At 40.7% G+C, this 5848-nt stretch overlaps 1 protein-coding gene and 1 long non-coding RNA gene across 2 annotated transcripts in view; one reads left to right on the top strand and one right to left on the bottom strand.

Moving 5' to 3' along the window:
• The window catches only part of LOC108795105, an 11166-nt gene extending 7164 nt beyond the window's left edge, over positions 1-4002 (top strand). The window contains exon 3 of the long non-coding RNA XR_001941735.1: positions 3866-4002. This is a non-coding gene — a long non-coding RNA (uncharacterized LOC108795105). The remainder of the gene's footprint in view (positions 1-3865) is intronic.
• Positions 1-5848, bottom strand: part of TSPAN5 (tetraspanin 5) — a 139539-nt gene that overhangs the window by 62756 nt on the left and 70935 nt on the right. The gene's annotated exons all lie outside the window — the stretch shown is intronic.

Here is a 5848-nt window from a genome sequence, read left to right as displayed (position 1 = left end):
AAAAAAAAAGGTGCAGCAGTTAACTGGATGAGCTGGTGAGTAGACAAAAGACCTTTGGTTTATACTCGTCCTTTCCATACATTAAGCAGAACGCTCATGCATTGTGAGTACTGTACAAACGTATCCCATAAAGTAATTATTAGTAACTGTACATAGCAGATTCAGTATATCAACAATCATCACAGAACACTCGCTACAAATATTGCTTAGATGAATGTAAAGTATGTGAAGTACTTCAGTAAATCACAGGATACATAACATGTATCTTTACCTGCTGTGTCTCTGCCTGGTACCATAGTGGGCTTCATGTATGAAAAAAAAAAAAAAATACATCTAGTTTTGCCAGTAAAATATTGAAAGGCAAAGTCTGGCTGCTATGGCAACATGGACTCTATCAAAAACATTTTATAGATAAGACCTATGTTCCTTTTGCTTGCATTATCAGCATATTTTAGCTGCAATTGAGAAGTTGGCAGGTCTGGCCTGTAATAATGCAAATGTGTAGATATTAACAATTACAGTACTGTAAAATGACACACAAATAATAGGTGGAAATCTGACCAAATAGCTACTATAGAAATAGAAACTGTTGGGATACATATACTGTATGTGTACAGTTTTACCTGCCAAAATATTAGTACTTTTACAATTTTGTGATTCATATATCCCGACAAACCAAATAGCCAAACGGGTGACACCATATCTCTATTACAGTTAAACAATAGGGTGGGGTGACCTCTCTGCCCTAGATGGTTGGGACAAGGGAGGGGTATTGCTATACTGATTAAAGGCCCCATTCACAACAGGGCGGAAGCGTTTGTGTGGTTTCAGCAGAATTTTTGAAAGGCCATTTTTTAATCGCGTTTCAACTCTGAAACGCAATTAAAAAACGCCCACAAACGCGCTGATAAGTGCATTTACATTGAAATCTATATGGAAGCCGAGCTGATCATAGAAACAAAAGTAGCTCAGGGAGCATTTTGGGCGACAGGCAGTTTTGGGGCGTGTGGAGCCCCGCGCTAGCATGAACGGTCCCCCATAGTAATGTATAGGATTGTTTATGTAGGCGGTTGAGAGCAGAAAAATCCTGAGCCCTAGTGTGAACGGGGCCTAAGTCTTCTCTCCGCTTTCTCTTCCCATCAGCAAGCTCCCAGTACTTAAAACCATGTTAGAATGATAGCACTATGCAATGCAATAGCCCTCAACTATGCTGCTCTATCTTCTCTCTCAGTGCAGACATTTATAGGAAGCTATAACAAAAATAGATTCATGGTACATATAGTAGCAGTATTCAAAACAGTTACCATTTTTATTTATTTTTTAACTTTTTTATGTGGAGACTGTAATGTTAATGATACATACCAGTCCAAAGGGAGTGTACATATTAAAGTGTACCTTAACCCCCTTGTGACTACAAATCACGTCAGCATACAGCCCTGCATGCTATGAAATCATCTTATATTCATTGGCTAAACATATTTGTATTTTACTTACAATTTGTTTTTCTACTTCCTGGTCCAGTTCTGGCACAAAATCTTCAAAAATCAAATCAAACAAACAAACAGAGTCGGCAGCCAATGAGTTGCTGACTCTGCTCGTGCATTCTGACAGAGGATGGCGGCTGCGGTCAGAATACAATGCAAACAGCGGGAGATTCCTTGATCAACGCTCATAAGCATTGATGGAGGAATCTAATATTGTCTTTGTTCAGCTCCTGGGTTGAACGTAGAAAACATTTCAGTGTATGGCCAGCTTTACTTTCAATGGTGTCATGTGCTTTAAAAAGGTATAACTAAACCAAAGAACAAAATATTCAAATACTGCAGCTTACCATACCTTAGATATGGTTGACCATATTGGTTTTCTTTTTGAAGGAACTTTTTAGAAAATATCTATTGATATTGCAGGAAAAGTAATCACCAACCATAATGTAGATGAACAGACATGTTTACAGTCCAGCCTGGGTGGTAACCATAGCACTCTAACAATTACCTTCTTTTCTTTGCTCCTTTCTAGTCTGTCAAGTGAAACTATGGCCTTCAATAAAAAAAATAAATGCTGCAGAATGCAATTATAAACGCCTCTGCACCTACAGTTTTCTCTGCAAGGCCTTGTTCATACCGTGGCGTAACCGGAACACATGTTGCAGGTGGGTGCCACATGTACGACAAACGCAGGAGCGTAGCTCACGTAGAAGACTGCTATAGTTGTACCGCATTTTTTCCAACGCGTTTGTGCAGGAAGAGCGCACGTTTCCCCAGATATGTTTTGGATACGGTTAACAAGAACGGCGCATTAAATAAATGGCACCACAAGCGCGATATACGTTTTTGACGTGTTCTGTGAATGTGCTTTGTCTTTTAGTTGCACCTTAATTATTTATTTATTTTTAGTAGGTGCAAAAAAAAAAACAATTACTGGAATGTGTAATGTACACACTTCCTGTGTTATCTCAGCTCTCCCAGATCTCATATTGGAAGTATCTTGAATGTCAATCAATTGGATGATTTTTTATTTTTTTTTTAACCGTCTGGAGTTCAGCTTTAAAGGAATTTCCTTCGGAGACCTAAAACGAAAGTAGAGTACACCAGGAAATAACTTTCCCATATCTGTCTTCCTCTCTAGATTAGAATTCACATATGTAGATCAAAGAGTATTCTCATGGAAACATCACTGTGGCCATATGTTGCATTTCTAGGGCACCTCATTAGAGAACATTGTGCAGCTATGTCTAATATAGTGATTTAGGACATCAGAGAAAAAAAAACAAAAACTTTCCAGTCATACAAAATGTATTTTTGGGGCATCTCGGATAACAGGGATCCTAAAAAGCCATGCCTTGATGGCAACTGCCATTAAGGCTTGAGTATCAGAAAATGTCTCTAGACTGCCCAGCTTCAAAAAATTCCACCAAGCTACAAGGTTTACTGTGGCAAATTAACCACTATTTGCCTGTTCATCACTTTAGTCACCTAGCAAAGCTTTGTTAAAGCTTTCTATCCATCATCACCAGAGATTGTGCTTCAAAGTGTGACCATTTCTTTCAAATCAGGCTATGATTATTACTAGGTTTAGAGCTAGGGATGTTTGAAATGAAAAGACATACAAAGCCCTATTTATGGGGAAAAAAACTTGAGTAAATAAATTTAGGTATCCCAGGGAATATAATAAAATAAAAAGACATTAGCATACAACTGGCAACACACAAAATTGGCAGTTGCCTGGGTGCCATGCTGAACCAATGTCTTTAGCAAATTGTAAGTCAATGATCCCCAATAAGTGTGCAGAACAGACGTTTTGACTCTCAGAAGGAGGTCAGCAATAGCAGACCTCAATCATATTGGCACAGTTTTCAGTGCTTGATATATTGCAATTGGCCTCCAACGGGATTTGTAGAGTCCCAAATGAGGGTTAATCTTCTTTAAATTCCAGTTACTTTGCCCTGCCCCTAACACTCCCAGACTCGCAGAGAAATAATAGATTTCCCTGGTGGATTGAGGTGTCAAGAATAACACTGCTCAGAGCTAAAAGTATCTCCACATTACATAAGGAGTCCAAAATATGTTCAGTACTGAGCAAAGCGTAATCTAGTGCAATGAAATCCTCTTCTGTGGGGCAAATCTTCCTGCTACTGGGAATAACAAGTGTAGTAGTATAGGCATACCTCTATGAGCTCTATCAGACTCAAAGAAAAGATGGCAAAATACCATTAATAACAGACAAGCTGTAATTTATTTTGCTATATTACCTGAGCTATATTACACTCACCGGCCACTTTATTAGGTACACCTGTTCAGTTGCTTGGTAATACAAATTGCTAATCAGCCAATCACATTGTAGCAACTCAATGCATTTAGGCACCTAGACTTGCTGAAGTTCAAACCGAGCATCAGAATTGGTAAGAATGGGGATTTAAGTGATTTTGAACATGGCATGTTTGTTGGTGCCAGACAGGCTGGTCTGAGTATTTTCAAAAACTGCTGATCTACTGGGATTTTCACACACAAACATCTCTCGCGTTTACAGAGAATATTCCGAAAAAGAGAAAATATCCAGTGAGCGGCAGTTGTGTGGATGAAAATGCCTTGTTGACGTCAGAGATCATTGGGCAGACTGGTTTGAGATGATAGAAAGGCAACAGTAACTCAAATAACCACTCATTACAACCAAGGTATGCAGAATCTCTGAATGCACAACACGTCGAACTTTGAAGCAGATGGGCTACAGCAGCAGAAGACCACACCGGGTGCCACTCCTGTCAGCTAAGAACAGGAAACTGAGGCTACAATTCACACAGGCTCACCAAAATTGGACAATGGAAGATTGGAAAAATGTTGCCTGGTCTGATGAGTCTCAATTTCAGCTGTGACATTCAGATGGTAGGGTCAGAATTTGGCATAAACAACATGAAAGCATGGATCCACCCTGCCTTGTATCAACAGTTCAGGCTGGTGGTGGTGTAATGGTGTGGGGGTTATTTTCTTGGCACACTTTGGGCCCCTTAGTACCTATTGAGCATCGTTTAAACGTCATGGCCTATCCGAGTATTGTTGCTGACCATGTCCATCCCTTTACAACTACAGTGTAGACATCTTCTGATGGCTATTATTAGCAGGATAATGCATCTTGTCACAAAGCTCACATCATCTCAAACTGGTTTCTCGAACACGAGTTCACTGTACTCCCAATGGCCTCCACAGTCACCAGATCTCAATCCAATAGAGCACCTTTGGGATGTAGTGGAATGGGAGATTCGCATCATGTGCAGTGGACAAATCTGCAGCAACTGCGTGATGCTATCATGTCAATATGGACCAAAATCTCTGAGGAATGTTTCCAACACCTTGATGAATATATGCCACGAAGAATTAAGACAGTACGGAAGGCAATAGGGGGTCCAACCTGGTACTAGCAAGTTGTACCTAATAAAGTGGCCGTTGAGTGTATATACAGTATATGCAGCAAAAGCTATTTGACCAAGTATGTTATATAAAATTATCATTCAGCACTATTCCAAAAACTGCTAATTGAAGCCAGTGATCTGAACCATAGATCTTTTCCATTGCACATTTCTGAATGGTTTGTGAATGTATGTACGAAGTCGAAAAATTGCATGCAGTGTTAAAATGAAAAAAAAGTGACAAAATAAATATTAAAACATAGTCTAGTTGGGTTCTTCATCCATGTGAACTATGAATTTATTAAGTAGAGTCTAATAATCACAATGCTAAACAGTGATCCTATTTCACACATTTGTGCTGGATGTCCACCCAAGTAAACTTACCAGAAGGTTATGTACAATCCAACATTGGTTTTAGCACCATCTATTTCATTTCCAACCACACGGCAAAAAGCTACAAGCACTCAGGAGGAGATCCTGATACAGTAAAAATAAGGTGAGGGCGAGTGGAAATTTGGGTCTCCAAGTACCGGCTCGTGGTCCAACTCCGGCCCGCGAGCCGGTACTATGTGGCCGGCTGCCAGCTGACATGTCAGGCACACGGAGACCGCAGACCGCGTACCTGACTTGCGGGAGAAGCTCCACGGTCTGCATTTGTGTAGGATGCAGACCGCAGAGCAGCTCCTGTCAGCACTGGCTTCCTTCGGCTGGAGCTCTGACAGTTCTGAGCTCTGGCCGAAAGAAATAATGTATGTGAGCAGGATCGATGCCTGGTTATCTAGGGGTGATAGTGAGGTCTGCTGCAGCCCTCTCTAATCACTCACAGATAAACCAGGGATCGATCCTGCTCACAGCCTCCTCCCAGCAAAGACGTGAACAGGTGAGGGGGCTCGGGGGGAAGGGGTTAAGTGTATTATAATTTTGTGTGGAGGGGGTTAATAAGGGGGG

The sequence above is a fragment of the Nanorana parkeri genome, unplaced genomic scaffold, assembly GCF_000935625.1.
Source record: "Nanorana parkeri isolate BGI_ZX_2015 unplaced genomic scaffold, ASM93562v1 scaffold933, whole genome shotgun sequence".
Taxonomy (NCBI): Eukaryota; Metazoa; Chordata; class Amphibia; order Anura; family Dicroglossidae; genus Nanorana; species Nanorana parkeri.
Note: the sequence above shows the minus strand (reverse complement) of the source record. Positions and strands in the feature narration are given on the sequence as shown.